Source organism: Coturnix japonica, chromosome 8, assembly GCF_054131305.1.
Source record: "Coturnix japonica strain WE chromosome 8, WE-NBRP24, whole genome shotgun sequence".
Lineage (NCBI taxonomy): Eukaryota > Metazoa > Chordata > Aves > Galliformes > Phasianidae > Coturnix > Coturnix japonica.
Genome location: NC_140670.1, coordinates 12,088,419 through 12,108,506, shown reverse-complemented (window position 1 = coordinate 12,108,506; position 20,088 = coordinate 12,088,419). Strand labels below are relative to the sequence as shown.

The window sequence follows — 20,088 nt, the reverse complement described above, 5'->3', positions numbered from 1 at the left end:
AGGAAAGGAAAGGAAAGGAAAGGAAAGGAAAGGAAAGGAAAGGAAAGGAAAGCTCATCTTCCTTTAGCCTTAGAAAATATATATTGTGTTAGAAAAGGTGTTAACTGACAACATGTTTTACCTGACATGGTGATAAATATGACCAAGCACCAACCATTTCTCTAGTGTGCAAAGCAGCCTTTGCAAGAGCCTGGAGAGATTCCCACTGGTCTCTGCAGGATTTGGCTTGAGCTCCTTTTCAGGAATTAGTTCGTGCCTGTGGAAGTAAATAGTCTCTTGGGGCTGATGCTGCCACTGAGGTTTTTATACGTATAATAATTTGCTGGCTGGTTCAGAGATGGGAAGTGGCAACCACATGTGTGTAAAATCACACTGCTGGATCAGACTGAGATTTCTGCAAGGACAGAAATTGCAGCAGCCATAAATACAGGGGGATGGCTACCAAACACCTCCTGCACTCTGATAGCCAATTGTTGTTCTGGGAGCAGCTGTTGTCCAAAGGCCAGGGACAGGTAGGTTGATGGCCTCAGGAGAGCATAGGTTCCTCTGATGCATTACAGGGTGATGAAATACACTTCTTATGAATGAGCCTTCCTTGCTGCTCTCACTTCTCAGTGGTCCCAGCAGTTGTTCATACTGTTTTGCCACTCAGCAAGTCCATTCCCTAGCCTGGCTTCTAGGCACCTCTTGCCTAATAGAGCTCCTCTCCCCTCCTTTCCTCTCCATGCTTGTTTGTTGCTGCCACTTGCCAGAACTCAGAGAAAATCATCCCCACAGGGATGGAGGAGAGAGGAGCTGTTCTTCCAGCTTACAAATGACTGAAATCAAGTCACATTTCCCTCTAAATTTTCACCAAGTTTATCTGTTCTTACATTCAAATCTGGTTAAAAATGTGAGGGAAGCACTGTTCTCTACTCACAGCCTTGAAGCAGAAGAGGACAAGCTGGTCAGTGATCACATTTCATTGGTGAAAGGATTGTCCTCCTTCTCTTGTCTGACTCCAGCACTTGAAGTAAACTGAAATGAAAATAACAGCAAAAGAGCCTTTGATAATGACTCAGAGCTTTCTCTTCACGCGTGCTTTTTATCAGTACATGCAGACATCTGAGCATAGAGTGCAGCCCTGCAGAATTGGCTGTTTTTCACTTTTTTAAGGACTGTTTTCTCTCTTATTTCCTGTTTTCTTACTAGCAGCCCCAACCACCTCCAGAACCTAGATAATAAGTGCATCGTTATCTGTGCCAGCTTTGTCTCAACTCCCTTTTCTATGATTTAAACGAGCTTGGAGCCCTACTTATTCCCCTTCTGATACATAACTTCAGCAAAACTTGACATGAGGCCAACAATATCTAAGAAAGGAAAAAGAAAGTCTGGGCAGAATAGGAAACAGGTAATTCTGCTGCTATTGCAAGTGCTGGAACTCAGACTTAGCATTTTCTAATAACTTTCTCCAGCTGACAGTTACTTGTTCAAAATGAAACACATACACTGCAGGGGGAAGAAGGTTGATGTGTTTCTCAGTTAAAAGAAATGTTGTTAGACATCTGTGTGCCACCTGGTAACCTTTAACAAAGCTTTCCCACTCCCAGCTGTCGCCTGCCTTGCTCTGCCTCTACTGGTTGCCTCTCCCTCCTCTAGCAGTGGTTGTGTTTCAATGGGTTTGCACATACAATGTGATGCCAGAACCCATAGACTTCACTTTGTTTCCATCAAGCCCAAATCCCCATTGGAGTTCACCTGAGAAAGCATCATGGAAAAGCACGTGAGGACCTCAAAGCACAGCTTGGATCATCAGAATACTTTGGGAGCCAGCAAGACCTAAAGCCCTTCCACAGTACATAGCTTCCATGCAAAACCACTGGTCTCCTGATTACGCTCCCAGAGGAGCAGAAAAGCTGGTTCTAGGGTTGGACAGGCATTATATCCTCATTCTCTGCAAGCACAGAACATCAAAGGCCGCTGAATCTCAGACTGCCAGCTCCCTCTCCTGCCAGAGCACGGCAGTGGGGCCAGGGTGGAAGCAGCCCGGGCAGGGGAGCTCCACTGACAGCTCAGGGCAGGATTAGCAAGGCAGAGCTGTACTAGTGAGGAATATCTGTGACATCGCTTTAGCTGCATAAATAAATATGTGCTTGAGCACAGGTAAAACTTCATAGCTGCACATTACCCTTACAGTTGGGGGTAGCATGGTTCAGTCTCTGATACCTTGATAACAGACTAACTGTGCTGAGCCAGGACCCACCCCAGCTCTACCGTTTTGCAGACCTCACTTCATGCAGCTGAGCAGTTGTGAGGGCTGCCCACATGACCAAGCCTGGGCAAAGACAGTGGCCAGGCCCAGGAGCTCCTACTGGCACAGCCCCATGGCACAGTGGCTTCCCACCCCTCTCAGGACCATTTCCCAGAGATGATGATGCTTTTTCTCTGATCTCTCTTCAGGTGCCTTCTTCCCCCAGAACCAACCACAGCTCTTGCTGAAGCAGTCAGGCTGAGCTGTGTTTTTACAGTCCCTAAGCAAAGCTGAAGCTGCACAAAAGGGATTTAGCTGAGCGTAAGCTGCTGCCCATGAAACACCTCATTGTAAGTTTGCCATTCTGGTCATAGGAGACTTTTTGTATACTGGTTAGAATTAAATTACTGTTTCTTCACTGGGAATAGAAAAGGAGATACTGAGAAGGAGAAAGGCAAAAATTATGCCTCTGCATTTTTCAAAGGTCTCTAACCTTCCCTGAAAGATTTTACCTGCACACTCACCAATTTCATTTCAGGTGAAGTAAGTGGCTTATCTTTGCATTATAGTTATGCAAAATTGTCTTAAGGAAACACAAGCTGCCCATTTCTTTACTGCTCAGTCCTGCAGTCACTGGTGCATCTGAGCACACAGCTGTGATTGTATACTGGTCTGAAAAGAGTTAGGTTATTGTTTGCTCAAATGTTCTTCAGTTAAAGGTACTATAAGAAAATGTAGGCCTATATGTGACCTGAAAAACAGTGATTTCCTTTTCTTCTTTTGCCTGTGATCAGTGTTCAGTCCCTTGCAGTAATTATACTGTTGTGATAAAATCAAAGCTCAATATTAATGTACTATGTTCTGGAATATGTCTCAGAATCAATTGCCAAGGATCGATTAGCACACACTCCCAGCTAACAGAGCATTAATAATATTACCTGATTATATGTAGCCTTGTTTATCAGTGGATGTATTTTCAGTGGATGTATTTTCAGACATTGTATATCCATGGCTTTTCTCACAATGTTATCTTTTAAATGTTCTTACTTTTCTCAGTTTTCTTCAACAGCTTTCCAGCCCTGAGAAGCACTGGACCAAACTGCAGTGTTGATTTTCCTGAGCAGCAGCAGCAGCCCCAGCAGCCATCCCTTCTCTGAGCCTGAAGGTCTGTGTTTCCTGAATCAACACATCCAGCACTTAGCTTTTCTTCCTGCTGTTACTCAGATCACAGCCCTGATCACATTGTGGACTACACACATCACTTATGCTGCTGGTACGTGTTTTGTAGTCATGAGAACAGCAAGCAGACAATTCACTAAATTTTGTAATTGATCATTAACGGATGTGGTAAAGCTCTCCATCAGTCTGAGTCCCTAAATCAGAGCTGGCTGTCTTTCAGAAAGGGATGGTCATACTCAGCTGGAATAGATTGGGGTGGTACAGAAATAATAGGGCAAAACAATGGTATGGCTGCTTCTATGCAGGAGATAAGTTTAAATACTGGTGTCTTTTGGTCTTACATTTATTTATTTTTTTCACAAGGAAGGTGGTATGTACATCCATCAGCCTACGTGGTAGCCTGCAACTGGGTGTTAACTCTTTCATTTATGTAGAGCTGTGAAGCTCTGGGTAGAGCTGTTGTTCTGTCTCCCAAGCTCCTGTTCAGAAAAAGATCTTAAAACGCAGTGTTTCATGTTAAAAAAAAAATAATAAAAAATGTATCAGTCTTTTGCTTCCAGCATCAGGTGTAGAAGGACAGCCCTTCTCTTCCTTCACTTACAGAGCAGTTATTTTGCACAGCTTGCTAGGTAAGGACAGGCCAGCACACTTGTATTGGTGCCAGGAATATTGCTGCTGATTGAGATCACCGAACCATGTCAGAGCTCAGCTGCATCCATGTCAGAGAAGCATGTCTGAGACTAGTTACAGCTAACAAGCCTCTATTTGACAGGGAAAAAATATAAAATAAAAAGACCAGAGTGAGATTTATGACAATTTCAAGAACAGAATAAGCAATATGAACAGATGAGCCCCTTATAATGGTGTGGTCCTCTTTACATGCAAGTATTTTCTATGGCTAGAAAATGAGAAATTCTGAAAGTAACAGAAAGAGCTGCTACAAGCTCTTCATGTAAAGTTTTTCTTCATTTCCATGGGATTCTGTTGAATGGTTGAAAACATAAAAAGGAAGAGCAGAAACTGCTTGCAACACAAAGCAAAACGTAAGTGCCAAGAACATACTCTGGATTTTTGTGTAAGATGTCTGGTTCTTATCTCAGCCCTGATTCATCACAGTTTACTCTCAGAGTTATTCAGAATTCAATGACCTTGCTCCTTTGGGGTTAATGGGTCATGTTCAGCACAGAAACCCATGACACAAAGCACTGTTTAATTATTCGGTCCAGTCTGGTTTTGTTGGTTAATGGAAATAAAAATAGCAAGAGGAACAATTATATTGTTTTACATGACTTACATTTTGTAGGTGATTTTTTTTTTCTTTTTTTTTCTGTTAACCATGTAATCAAAGTTTGCACATAGGAAGGAGTAGCCATGTAAAGGAGGGGTTGGTCTGCTTGTGACATGGAGGATCAGCCTGTACATGACTAAAGAGGAGGAAAAGGAAAGCACCACCATAAACATGACAGTAGAAGTAAAGAATTGTGGCAGATGCATAATGTGCACCTGAAAGCAGAAAACATACAAGGCTAGAAATCTTATCGTATTGGGAGTCTTGCTATTCCAAAGCAGGATCTTTGGCAAGAAGCTACAGCCCTTGTTGGCTCACATCGCTTTTTTTATACGTGGGGAAAAAAAAATGCTGAAGTGATATAATTACCATATTTATTCTCTCTGTTCAAGAGATGAGGTGGTTTTCCACCCTGAATTCAGTTCAATCAGCCACTGTAGTACCAGCTAGGAACTAATGCCACAAGATGCAGCCACAAATGCATTGTCTCACACTTCAAATGCACCATAAAGGATGTAAAGGCACATTACAGACGGAGGAGCACTGAAGTGTCATGCAGCATTCCTGTTACAAGGAATTTGTACGTAGCTAACCAAGGATACAGTGTCAAATAAACATCGTCAAAGGTGTACTGCCCCAATAGCTAACAAAGCCAGTTTGGAGCGATGGTTCTAAACATGGGTTTTCTATGAAGGCTCAGGCTTAACATATGATTATCTGAGCTCTGTTTGGATGGCATGCTGTGGCACTAGGTTGGAAATAGGCAGGTCAAAGAAATAAATAAGATCATTTCAAGCCAAAATCATCGCCAAATGCAGTCCTGCTGTGCAAAGAAGAAATCAAATCATGGTAATGACTCCCAAACCTTATCAGCTCTTGTCTAGCTGCAGCTGCCCATGGGAGGAGCTCAGGACAGAGCTTTCCCAGCTGCAAGAGGCACTGAAGCTCTGCTTAAGCAGGTGGTTTGGTATAACATTTAAAGCCAAGCTGGCTAAATGGCTTGCTGTATAGATGAAGCCTTGTAGTTTTTATTGCCGTTCTTTTGCCTTCTCACTCTGCTTTGTTGCACTAACTTGTCTGCCTTGGTGGATTAGATTGTAAGTGGTCATTCACAGCTGGATCTAATTTCAAAATTCAGGGTGGTGTAGAGGCAGCTTTTAACCCAAACTTTCTTTTGAACTTCTTTATTTTGTAAAAAAGTCATTCACTTTGAAGGTATGTAAACTTAAGCTGTTTGAATGATGAAGCTGGGGAACTTTGGAAAATGTGTGTTCAGGTTCTGTTTCACCTCTGCTTTTCTGTTCTTTCCCCCTTCTTCTGTCTTCTTTTATTTTCAATTATATTACTGAAAAGAGAGGCAATGAAAGGAAAACAAAATAACGGGAGAAAATGGTAGAATATCAACATACTACTTTTCTTCTAAATGCATGAGGAAGTTGTGATTATTTCTCGATTTATCTATTTATTTATTTTTCCAAAACAAAGAAAAAAAATATTAGCTGTACACCTTTATTTTTACCATGGTATTTCATACTGCTTACTGATGAGATGAAAGTTAATATTTGGATAACCCAAGGATGAGAAGACAGTGGCGTGTTCTTAGTAGAATTAGCATAAAGGATATGCTAGAAAGAAAGATAGAGTGTAATCACCATGTATTAGTCACAGAAGGGTTAATGTTTTGCCCCAAGAAGTATGGACGAGTTCTGCAAGTGGTGGTGGAGGAAAGGGAGTTTTTTTGCTTGTGACATAGAGGGAAAAGTATTGCTGTGCAAATGATGGTCAAAGAGGAAAACTAAACTGCACGTGACAGAGTAGAGCAGTGTAGTGTGACACAAAAAGTGAAGAGGGACTGCAATTGTGCAAGTAGGACTGGAAGGCAAGGTTTACTATGTGGGAAAAGTAAAAAATAAAAATTAAAAAAAAAAGGTTGTATGGGTAAGCAAATAAGCACAATTTATTTCACTTGAAATTTACAGGCAAAATAGTCCCCTTGTATATGTAGTACTGTGTCTCTGTAATTGAAAGGAACACACCATCTCAATAAATACTTTGAGCAATAATTGAGTAATGATATCTGAAAATATACTTTGTCCTCTTGACCTCAGTTCCATGTGCAAGCACAGTAAGTGTACTGAGTGGCTACCCCTTATTTTTCTTGGTTAGGATTTCCAGTCTCCCAGCAATAAGACAGATGAGTAATAACTACTTAACTATAGAGAAGCAGTTAAAGCATAGATGGAAGTGTTTTGTTGCCCTTACAACAGTGAGAATTGTTGTGGGCATTCTCTGTGTCCATGTCTACATTCACATGTCTGCACCATATCCCACTTTGGCAGTCTTTCTGTAAGGTGTTAAGTAATGGCATGGGCTGTGGTGCATTTCATTGGTTTTGTATCATGAGAAAGTAGAAATAGTATCTTAAAATATTAATTATTTATATATTTATTATGGCAGTATCTGGTTAAAGACTTGATTCAGTTGTTTGGGAATTGGTTTGTTTTCACACAATGATCCTGCTGCCCAGTTACTCGAACACATCACACTCAACACAGAGCAACGCTTGGTACCAGGAACTACATTTCAGGGGTGAAACTGGGGTCAGACACATTCCTGCTAATTGTACTTGATTGCAGGAGGGTTATTCCCTGGTTGAATTTGTTCTCTGATGTTAAAAGGGATAGCTGCTAATTGCCTTTAAGGAGTACTCAGAAACAGGAATGGGAGCTGGACAGTAACTCCCTGCCCATGCACATGGACACAGATAAGTGTGCTAATCTTCTGTGGGAGTGTGGTATGTGAGGAGCAAGTGCAGGTCAAGCTATGCAGGGGCTTGGAGGGTGATACACAACCACTGAAGGAGAATGTTTCTGTGTGCCCATTTGTTTTGTAACATTGATATTGACTGTGTAGAAGAAATATAATATGTTGACCTGATTTATTCAGATTAGTTCTTTAAATCAGTGAAGTGGCATAGACATCAGATCATTCTTGCAGTTTCTATAGTTTCTCACCAGGCTGCCATTTGAAGTTCTTGCCTTTTGACTTTGTTTATCTCCTGCCCTTCAGGACACTGCCCTGAATGCACTGCCTTTGTGTGCCATGATGATGGAGGCAGGAAATTACCCTGAAGTTTAGCAGGTCTTGTTTATTGCTCAGCAGAGTTGGTGGTTGACTTTCCATTAGCTTCAAACGTAAAGGAGCGGGGCAAAACAACCAGTCCAAGTCATTGTAATCCTGTCTGTAAGCAAAAGAAAACATAGAGTGATGCCTGCTAAGTATCTGAGTGTGAATGATAAAGGCAAATTTAGAACACCTTTATAATTGTTAAATGTTACCTAAAAGGTTACGTAAATATGACTTAGTTTTTAAATGATTTCTTACAAAAGCTCTGCAAAATATCCACAATGCAATTTGCAATTGTGTCCCCATGTTAGTGTGTGGTATGAGTTCAATGCATTTTCCCAGATAGCAAGCAGTGACTGTGGAGCAAGTTTTGCATTGATATCAGGAGAAACTCAGTCTTGATCTGAAACTTGTCAAGTTTAGGATGAGTCAGCGTGGTTTTGAACGCGATCTCTGTAATCAGAGTCAACATAATGAAACTGCATACTAACAGCATCTCAGGCAACTCTTCTGGACCTGCTGGAGAGCAACCATGGCCAGAGTGTTTTGTGTTGGCCCCATAGAACCTGAGGTCAGGCAGCTTATCATTAAGTCTCCCCTTTACCAAAACATTGTCCCCAGGCAGAAACAGATTTTCTGTTAGGTAAGTGCCTGACAAGGTGTGTTTGCTTGATGAGGAGTTGAGCATGACCTAATTAAGGATGATTTAGCAGTGCAGAGTTCCCCCTTGATTTTGTTCTTCCCACAGGCTGGTATTTTGCAACCCAAGACTTCAGTTCAGATCCATTGTGCAGAAATAGATTTGAACATAAGGCAAGGCAGAGGGAAACAATTTTCTCGTTAACACACCTGAGCTGTCAGAGATTCTGTTCTCTCTGTTGAGAATGATGAAATTGCCAATCCCAAATGCTCCCTGCCCTTCTTTTAGAGATTAGTGACTTCATCAACACAAGCAGAGCAAACACAGAGCTCTGAACCAAGATCTTGGCAAGTTCAAACCTTCCCAGTCCGAGATGAGAAAACAAGGAAGCACTTAGAGCAGTGACAGCATCTGAGCTTTTTAACAAATGAAAGGACCTACAAGCTAATGATAAAGGCTTCAGAGCCAATCGGCCAAGCTCATCCCTGCTGTAAACCTGTTATTCTTCCAATTCAAACAACAGAAAAGGGGCAAACAACAGAAATCCTTGGTAGCAAATGTGATTAGATGAAGCAAACACTAAGAGCTCTGCAGTAAGTGCAGTTCATCATGCAATTAGTTCCTTCCCAGCTTCACCAACCAGACATCACTTCTCTGGCATAGAGCCAGCCAGGCAGTCAGGTCTGTGCTGAGGGTATTAGAAAGTAGTGGTAGTTATTTTTCTTAAATTTGAGTGGAAGGAGGAAAGACAAAAAGGGGATTTCAATGCTGTCATTTGCAATATTTATTTTCTCTTCTATAATTTTAGAAAGTGTAGAAAGAACTGGGCTATAAACAATATCATTTAGAACATGGGCCGCATTACTGTAGGTGCTTTAAAAAAAAGCAGAAACAGAGGTGACATTTTATGTAATATGTGACTGGTTGGTTGGAGCATTGGTTTGTGCTTGTTTTGTTTGTTTGTTTTTCATCTTTAGGCAGTTGGAGTAGAGAATGAAAATCAACCAACATTTCTCAAAAACAGTGTTTTTTGATCGAAAATAAGGTAAGAAATTATTTAAATTCTTTGGAAAAACTTGCACATAGCACACCTTATAGCTCTCCTACAACAGCGCAGAAGGAATCTTCTTGTGGCAACATCTTGGGATTAAGTGAGGCACTTTGCCCAAAGCATCATTCAAAGTACTTTCTTATTTAACACAACTTCTGTTATTATTTACCTAAGAAATACTACTCTGCAACTATTTCTAGTGTAAAATACCGTTGAAGTTAGGGAGATTTAGTCTGGGGATGACTTTGAACTCTGCCCATTTTCTTCACTTTATTTGCCTCAGAAAGCAGAATACTCACAACTACTTATCTGTTAATGATAACAATATGGTACAACTTTGAAAAGAAGATATTAAAAGCTGAACAGCAAGTGTTCCTGCTCAAGTCTACACCTGCCCACACAAAGCAGTACAACAGCCATGATTATTTAAATAGGTTGGGGTAAAATGGTCTGGAGTGCAACTCAGCTGAATTAAAAATTAAAAGTGGCACTTGCATATCAATACCTAATTTCTCCACTTGGGTTCATGCAGTGCAATTGCTGTCAACTCACATTTCAGATACTGAAGTACTGAAAATAACAAAGTCTTGTTACCTGCCTTTGGCTTCAGTGGGATTGCTCCTGGATCTTTGGAGGTCAGATACTCACTCTGCCTTGTGGAAATTTTTTGTTTCTTTGCTCAAAACAAAGGTGGTTTGGTGTGTGCTTGTTTGTTTAGTAAGAGAAAGTGTTTTGTCCTACCGATATGTCTGAAGATTTACAAAGTTCCTTTCTAGCATTGTTAAGAGGCTGTTCAAGTCATCTGTCCTCAAATCTAAAAAGTGTTTAAGGATATGTTTAATTTACTGGAAGAAATGGACCTACCCTTTTAAACTAAATCAGTGTTCTGTGTGACACTGATAATTTTCAAATTACAGCTGATAAAAATGTAGTTGTAACTTATTTTCAGAGACTTATGTGTCACACTTTGATGCCTTCTGACCAGCTAAACTGTAACCAAATCCACAGGGAGCTAGGGCTCTTCACAACGCTTCTGACCCTGAATCCATTGAGTCTTATGATTTACTCTGGACTTATGCACATTAGTGTAAAAAAATATATACTAAAATATTCATTAGTACCAGTTAGAATGTTGATTATTTTATCACTTAAAATATGTTGGAGCTTTTTCTTCCATTTGCATCTATAAAAATCTAATGTTTTTCCATATATCCTCAATGAAGCATATATGCAACTTCTAACACAATTCCAATTTTCTATGAAAAATGCAGTTTTATATTTTTCCAAAGAATTCTGTATAATAAAAAAGTATTTTCTTTAGGTAAATTCTTCCAATGGAAATTTTATGACCTGCTCTCCGCCTAACTCGTAATTCATATGAACCAGGCACTGCTCAGCAGATGTTCAGGAAGGAGTGAGGCAGTGAAAAACTTAAATCCCACGTGGATACACTAGAGAGTTGCAAAACCAGGCAGGATGGGACAGCAGCTAAGGTGGTACAAGAGCTGAGGAAATCACTGTGTTTATTTCAGTCAGTAAAGCAGTAGTTTTTGTTTTGAATAGAAAATAAATAAATAAATAAATAAAAAGGGTGGGGTGGGGATAACTTCAAACCAAATAAAAACAACACAAATATCACTTTAAGGAAACATTCCTGAACGTTCCTTCCAGTGGCTATTACAAAGAGTAACTCTTTTTTTTAAATGAAGTGAAAGATTTGAAGCTTTAAAGCTTGTTGGGCTGTCCAGCTATAACTGCTCAAGCAGTTTGATTTAGATTTTGCAGAATCTCTGTGGTTCTGAAATTGCTGTTTGCAGTGAATAAATGATTGGGGAGAAAAAAGAAAAAAAAAAATGTGAATCTAAGGAAGACTTTAACACTTGGGCTCCAGGGCAAGTTTGTTCTGTCCCAGAACGGGTCACCCCAATCAGGTCCTGATGTGTATTTGCTTCTTCTTGAAAAGGAGTAATTTGGAGATATTGACCACAGTGTCTCTGTATTAATTCTACAATTGTATCACTGGATAAAGATATGAAGGAGCAGGTGAATTAATGAAGAAGCCCAACTCTACAGAGCAAGGCCCAGTACTTTCTCCACTGGAGAATCTGAAGGCAAAATCTGGTACTGTTTTCATGTAAACAAACACTACTCTTTCCTTCCCAAAAATGTAGAATTTCCTATGCAATGATGCAAATCAATACTTTCCCATCTGCTTTCAGTTTTCTAGAAGGAAGGAGGGCTTCAGAGTGTTCGATCTGCTCTCCTCTGTAACCTTGCTTTGCACTGCTGCAGGCTGGTGCTGGAGAAGCCTCTCCCCCACGGGGATGTGGATGGATGGATGTGTGCCTCTCCTGTGGCAGCCGGCTCTGAGTGCTCTGCAGCTCATCACATCACTGGTACTGTGGACAGTTGCCCGAACTGCTTTTCTGCCATCAGTCCCCCTCCTTCCCTCTCCCTTCCCTGTTCTATAGAGTGCTCACTTGCCTCACTGGACGCTTGCATGACATACTGTAGCTGCTGGCATGCAGGGAGTGGTAGGTCGGTTTTATATCATGGTTTTTCAGCAAATGCAAGTCATTAAAATAAGAGAATAAAGCTAAACAAAAGGCTGTGTCTGCTGCTGAAGCTGTTCCACAGAGCAAGTGCATCTGCTTTTTTTCACCTCTGAAGCAAATCAATATGGCTTTAAGTGATTATCCCTGATGCCTAGATCTCTTATGTCACACTGTTGTTATACCAGACACACTACTGCCTGGTCATTCCTATGTTTTCCATTCAGTCTCTCTCCCTTGGCTGCTTCCCTTTGCCTCCTCCCAAACACACACACAAAATGCTCACTGGAGCAGCTCAGCTTTGCTCAGGCATTGTTTCCTTCTGCAGACAAACACACAATTCCCCTCTCTCACAGCTGCGTGCACACTCACTGCAGTTCCTCTGCTCACTGCCTGCCTGTACCTCCATCTCTTGTGCACTTGCTGCCTGGCTGAGCGCTGCCTGAGCAGCATCTGCTTATCAGGAGCTTTTCTCCTGATGCTGTGGTTAGTGGGGAAGGGCTTGTGTTTCTCTGCACCTCTGTCTGCCAAAGATATTCAAACTAAACTAAGAAAAACATTTTGAAAATGAAATGATCTCCTCAGTTCCAATCTCCTCCTTCTCATATGTACCCCATTTCTACCAGGGCAGGGATGCTTTAGTGGAAACCTGTCACCGGAGCTAAAAGTAAAAGATCTCCGTGCAGATAAACTCATGCTTTGGGAACTACCCCATTTTTCTGGATCCTGACTAATCTTGGATTTGGATTTTTCAGAATGTGAGAATGTTCTTTGTGGTATAAAAAGCCCTCAGAAATGCTTATGCATCATCTGGGTACATTGACGTATGAGCAGTACGCACAGAGAATCCAGCCCTCCATCAGCACAGGAGTGCCCTTAACGCCCTTATCCCTTCAGTGGTGCACAGAAACAAATTAGCTGCTTGTTCTGCACAGGACTTTTAGCTAACAAATCTAAATGCTTTTGCCAGCATAATCACTCTGTTTCTTATTTATTTATTTTACCACGTATTATTCCCTCACTAATTTTTGCATGTTGTTATGGCTTTTTGTGCCTAGTCACCCACTTACAGCACCTAGGAGATCATTATTTGCTTCTGATTAGCACAGTGCTTTGGAGTGGTGTGCTGGAGGCAAAAAATTAGAATGTATCAAAATGCAAATATGCCCCCATTGACCTCTGGAAAATGTGTTCAATTACAAAGTACTTTCAAAGAAAGCTAGAAAGGAAGAGGAGAGAGGCCACGAGCTTGTAGAGGCCTGCGATATTAAAAAATAATAGCAAATTGCTGCTTAGAAGCTTACATTGTGAGCAGTGTAAAAAGGTTTTTTTTTCCTTTAAAATAGGAGTAAAGGGCTGAGGCTATAATACTCCAGCCCATTTTCTGTATCACTTTGCTTACATTGCTAGAAGAACTGCTAAAGTGAATGGGGTTGCTTGTGGTGCATATTTTTCAATCATCTGCCAAGATTCAAATATGTAGTCCAATATATGGCAGTCACCCAGAATGAGAGACACAGAAATTATTCACGATCCTTCTTCCAATGTGAAAGACTCCTTCTGTAACCTCAGCTTAATGACTCTGCATTCAAGAAGTAAATGTTTTTCACCAAGAAAAGTGAGAGGAGGCCAAAATTTCTTGGGGAAAATTATGGTAGCATTAAGACAAGGGATATCCCAGTGGTGAGGTATGCCTGAGAAGCACGTTGAGGAAAAAGATGCAGTGCTGTGCAAGTTATTTGAGCTGCTACTTTTTTTCCTTCACCAGTAAGAGTAAATATACTCTTACACTAGAGAAGACTGCAGTTTGATATCGGGTAACGCTGGAAAAATAACATATACTCCACCCAAAAGATGGAACAGGCTGCTCAGGGAGTCACCATCTCGAGAAATTTTTCAAGAAAAGGGTGGATGCTGCACTGAGTAACATAGTCTAGGGTGGTCCCAGGCATGGGTTGGTGACTGGACTACATGATCTTAGCTATCTTTCCAACCATAATGATTGTATGATTCTATGAATCTCATGATGTGGCCTCATCTTTATTCTCCACAATACTCTTCTGCAAATATTTGCTTCTTTGGAGGCATAAATTCTTTCTAATCCTGTCAGAGACCCAAAATGGTGACATTCTCTCTTAGCAAGACAAGCATTTCAAAATATCTTATCCAATCAAGAGTTTGCATGAATGTTTGGTACTAGTTTAGTGTTCACATTAGCACTACTGCTGCAATGAAGGAAGTCTCAGAGGCAACCTTGGAGCAGTGCTCTCACTGTGTTACACATCTCTAGTGTTTAGTGTTTGTGAATGGAAAGGAGCCACAAGGAGAAGCACTACAGCCTCTTACTGCACCCAGCTGCACATGGTTTCACCATTTCGGCCTCGTGAGTAGCTGATGTGCTAAACACAACAGAGTAATGAAAGGAAAAGGAATGCTAGTCAGGAAAATAGTGCGTAACTGCAGCCATGATGATTACTAACTCATGAAAATCACGGGGAAGGAGAAGCATCCTCCATCTTACACTAGTTGTTGTGCCATTGCTTAGCTAGCTTCACTGTCTCTGGCTGTTGCTTCATTGCACTTGGTCATAAATGAAAGCTATCTAATACTAATGACCATGGTGCCCACCCTAATCGTGCATTTGAAATATTAATAAAAATAATTTATGTCATGTGACTGCTTTTTAACTAGCTGCTTTCAGGACTTTAGATCAGGATTATAAAAGACATGCATTTATAAATTATTAGCCTTGAGCACATAAGCACTGCATACTATGGGGAGCACTTTTGTAGCACTTTAAATTAATTTATTGTTATTCATTCCAGCTGTCTGTGATGTAAACCTTTGGCTATAAATTTGTACCATCATCCAACACACCATTAAACTAAAGTGGTGCCCGTGCTGGAGCATATAATAAACCATATGAATAAGATTTCTGTGGGGACACTTTTTTTAAAACTCTCTTCTCAGTTAATGGCACAAGAAAAGTGAGATAACACAGTCACCCTGTAACTATGCATTCATTAAAATACGTCTGCTAGGGGGAGACTTACTAATTTGCACTTCTATTGAATTCTGACTCAATGTTTTTCTTTACCATCTTGTTTCAATTCATATCCTATCTCAAACAAAATGCTTTGCCTGAGCCTGTCATGAAGTCACTAAGTAGGACCGCAAGAAGATTTTGTTGAACCTGAATTTCTCAGTAGTGGCTCCTGCCCACTGGATCACAGAAGCACAAAAGCAGAGTGGTTTTATTATCTTATCTCCTCAGCAGGCAGACATTCTTTCTTCTACAGATCACCATCATGGTAACAAAACCTTATCTGCATGACTAACACTGTAATGTCTTAATCCACTTAATGGTATAGATACATTTTGTATCAGACCATTGGGATACAATTTCCTAACCTTTAAAGCAAGTAGTGGTCACACAGTGCTCTCCTCCAAACCTTTCTCTTTACATATTGGTTTCATCTTGCCCACTTGCTTTTTAAGAGTTATTGTGGCTTTTGTGACAGGTGACCCCTGCTAAACCTGTTAGGAGGAAGTCTTGACCATATCATACTTCCACTGGTTTCAGTAACAGTTGGACAGAATTTCCTCCTGGTCCTGATATCAAATCTAGCTGTATGGGAACAGATAAAAATGGAATGTCACATTCTCAGTGGATAGAGCTCAGCACAGATCCACTGATTTGTACCAGCTGATCAGATACTGAATACTTTTCAGACCCAAATTGTTCACCCAGTGACAGGGTTTTTGGAAAAAATGACTAAGAGCAGAAAATGATATTCATAAAGAATATATTCTTTAAATTTAACTAATCTCATTAATATGAAGACTACGTTATTTGTTCCTTCAAATGAAGGAATAAAGTTCTCTTTTCTATTTATTTTTAAATCCTCACTGAATTTCAAGGTTTGAAAATCAAGGTTTTTGTATCATCACTAAGTGATCAACAAGGAGGATGTCTGAACTACTTGGGAACATGTGTACCCCTGTAACTGCCCCTGACATACTAATAAATAAATAAATATTGTCTGTTGGAATCTATAGGAAGGCTATATAGTACGGGGTTAGGCATAATTTAAGCTTCTTTGCTATAGGGACAGGATTTGCCTCTCAATCTTTTCTGTTTCCTGTGCCTTAGTTTCCCCACTGGCTATATATGAAGAAGGTTCATTGTTTCCTTTGTACTTAAACTATAATATTTTAAAAGGTGTATGTATTCACTGTGCACTATTCAAATTTGGTTAAGTTTGCTTAAATCCTCTAAAGGCCCCTGATGGATAAGAAGAGATGCTTGTCTCCATTTTCCATGATCCTGATGACACTTGAGATACCTGCAGTAGAGGCTTTTCTACCTCACTGTGATTGGTATGACCAAGCTCCCCATTCCATGACAGAGCCAGGCAGCTCCAGCCAGGCATGAGGAACATCATGCATGAAAAACAGTGAAGAGCCATTTCCCTAAAGCATGCAACTCTTGTATATGACAAAAGATAATTAATGGATGGATGGGTGGGTGGGTGGGTGGATGGATGGATGGATGGATGGATGGATGGATGGATGGATGGATGGATGGATGGATGGATGGATGGATGGGAAATTGGTAATCACAGCCTGACCCTCTGATTAATCAGCTGAGGCAAGTGTCAGTCAGCTGTGGGAGCACAGGTGAGAGTAATTTAGCTGTGCTCCTGGAAGGGATGGAGCTTGATTCCACCTCCTCTAGACCTCATTTAAGGGCTGACCACCACTAAGGCAGCATCTCTTGGAGATTGCTCCTTGATGGAGATTGCCTCAGTGGTTCCCAGCAGACCAAAGGCTTCCATATGGGTGTGTTTTTCCTGTAAATAACCTTTTGGGTATTTACAACTACCATCTTTTCATTATTGTCACCATACAATGGATAACAAGAGCTGAAGGTAACATAAAGAGAGGACGTACTTCCATGGTTTGGCAAAAGCAGTCTCCGAAGTAGCTGTATGGGTGGCACACTCTTTTCTCCTCCACACAGCTGTCCTCAAACAGCTGTGGAAAAATAGTGCAAGAAGAGCTAGTAGCCTGTTTGTCCCCTAGCTCGTGGACACAGTGCCTTGTGAACCCTGGAGGGCATCTGCTCATATCCAGGCTGTGAAAGCGGTTGCTGTGCCTGCCACATTGCAGCTTCACAGACACACCAATGCTTGCAGTACTGTCAAAACACACTTTAAAGCCTACTTCAACAGCAAGCTCTCTGGATTCTGTGCCAGGAAATGTTAATTACTGTGGTGCAGTGTTCTGTTTTCTGTGGTGCAATAACAATTAATTTACACCATTTGGAAAAACACATTTTTATTAGAAATCAATAGAAGCAAATCAATGTAATGTAAAGCATACAATACCAAAATGAAAAGCTCTTGTTTTTATACTTGGGCATCCTTAATATTGCACTGTAGATTCAGGCAGTTTGTCTATTGTAATCTAATGAGAAGCTGTCAAGCTTCTTTTAAGTGTTCTGGAAATTACCGTGTATTGGGGCAGCCATTTTTAGTCAAAGAACTCAACAATTAACCCCCAAGTTGTAAGTCAGTATGATGATGGTGCAGGTGCCACTGCATTTGTCTCTCTGCACTGCATCACCTTTGCACCTGACAATCTGTGAAACCCATTTTGAACTGAGATGGAGGTTAATTTTTATTTATAGTTATAATTAGAAAAACACTAGCTCTAATGAAAACTGCTCTGCCGCTGGAACATATCACCACAGAGTAAATTCCACAGCAATTTTTGCATTTTAATAGGTCAGAGAGTAACACAAATGAATTGCTTCTTCCTGGGGGAACTTGTTTATTCTTCAGAATTTAATGATTTACTGGAACGTGGTCTCAAAGAAAAAAAAACCCACAGTTGTTTTTCTATCATTCCCTGAACTGCACAAGGTGCTGTGGACCCTAAGAAGGCAGCTCACACCTGTGATCATAGAACTCCTGAGGCTCCTCTGCACAAGGGGCCTACCTGCCAGCTCCTCATCACCGTGCTGCACACAGGACAGGAGCTCAGGGACTTCTCCAGGATGATACAGCTCCAACAGATAAGTGTTCCCCCAGCCCACAGAAGGATACATACAGTTGCTACAGTAAGGAATGCTTTGCCCTTTAGACACAAGCTGCTGTTCCCCTCTACATGGCTCGCCACCATGGTCTGCACGTTTATGAATGCAGCCACCACAACTACAGCTGGTCTTCTCTTGCTCAACAAGAGCAGGAAGAAGCAGGACAATTTTAATGCAATGGAAGCAGACATGGAAGCAGCCAGAGATCTATCACTCTGGAAGGGCAGATCATAATTTCTTTTCTTCAGACAGGACTACCATGGGTTTGAGTCTGACTGTTTTAACCGTGAATTGATTTTTTGTGTGAAATGATCTAGGTATGACAGTAGATTTTTCAAAGCCATTTGGTAGCTCATGACAGTGGGCTGGGAGGACAAGTTCCATCAAATAAAAAGGTATGAAGTGGACCAATTTAGAAGGAACACAGAGGTTGTAGAAAACTCCCAGAAACTCCATTTGCTTTGATACAGCTATACTGGGAAAATAGAAAAGGTAACAAGAGAAGACTTTGAAATACAAAGTTTTTCAAAACAGGAAATTTGATTTGGATTATATCTAGAAATTGTGAAAGCTTGACAAAGAGTCACTGAGGTACTGCAAAAAATTGTAATCTGCATAAGCTTTATATGCCACAGTATTCCCATCTACAGTGGAAGCTGTGATGTAACCACCAGTTTGTTATTGGGATGGCTAACACTAATGTTGATCTTACATATAAAAAAAGGACACAAGCTCAACTTGCTGTTTGTGCATGTGTAGCATAAATGCTAAGTCATGGCCTGTACCAGTGATTGATCACTTGGTAGAAGGGCAGGGCCAGCCCAGGGGAGCTCAGGTGTGTGCAATACAGCTGAGTGACTGGAAGGGGTGGAGCCAGGATCCATCCCTTACAGACCTCATTTAAGGGTTGGCAGTGGAGTTGAGAGTAGCTTGTGCTGGAGATCCCTGCCTACTTAGGGCTTTCTGAAGGTAAGCAGCTGTTTTCCTTCATTTCTGCATCTACTGCATTTGGGCTTATTCTCATCTGTTGTAGATGAAGATTTTGCCATTCTCCTGTTATCATTCCATTGTATCGTTACAGCATAGTATTGTATGTTTTCTCTTGTATATCCTGCCTACATGATTTAGCGAGTTTTACATGGTTCAGAGGGAGCTATTGGTAATAGGTGAACAGTTTGACTGGATGATCTTTTATGTCTTTTCCAACCTTGGTGATTCTATGATTCTACATGGCCTTTATTTCATTTCAAGCTTTGTTCTTTCCGCAGTAAAATAATAGCTCCTTACTTTCTGATGCCTGATCCAACTAGAAATGACAAGCCCTGCAAACATAGGATGATCATTAATGTTAATAAATCTATCAGACTCTTGAAATAAGGATCCTAAGCATACTTAGGTATTTGTAATGTTCACATATATATTCATATAACTTCAGGCGTGTTGGTAAGTCGCACTGAGATAAAAAAGGATGTGCTTTAGGGCACATATGACCACTAACTATGAAAAATACTGAGGAACCTTTTTCCTTCATAAGGATAATTGATTACTTCTGGAATAACTTCTCTCAGAAACTATTGCTTGATCCCCATTTTGACTGTGCAGGAGCGAGAACTGTATGTCTGTAATGTCCTCCTACTGCAAAATTGATGATTTTCAATAAGACAGTAGTAGTTTCAAATAAAAACAGATGTTTCGTTGGATGTCCTGTAACAGAAAATCAATAGTAGGTGAACCATAAGTAGACCTTCCCTCCTGAGGGGACTTCACTATGGCAGCTGTACAAAAACAAGTTCACCATTAGATTGGGCAGTAGAGATGATAATTAGACCTGAAAGTTTTTGCGACAGGTTTAACAAATTCACACTGTTTGGCGTATCTCAGGTTCTTTGACTGATGGCTTTTAGTCATTCTTCAAAGGAGTT

The 20,088-nt window shown here is 40.8% G+C and overlaps 1 long non-coding RNA gene across 5 annotated transcripts in view; it reads left to right on the top strand.

The window, feature by feature from the left end:
* The window catches only part of LOC107315770 (uncharacterized), a 251,329-nt gene extending 236,331 nt beyond the window's left edge, over positions 1–14,998 (top strand). For all 5 annotated transcript variants that reach the window (XR_014948867.1, XR_014948865.1, XR_014948866.1 and 2 more), the window contains 2 exons: positions 2,440–2,580; positions 3,287–14,998. This is a non-coding gene — a long non-coding RNA (uncharacterized LOC107315770). The remainder of the gene's footprint in view (positions 1–2,439; positions 2,581–3,286) is intronic.
* The last annotated feature ends 5,090 nt before the right edge of the window (positions 14,999–20,088 follow it).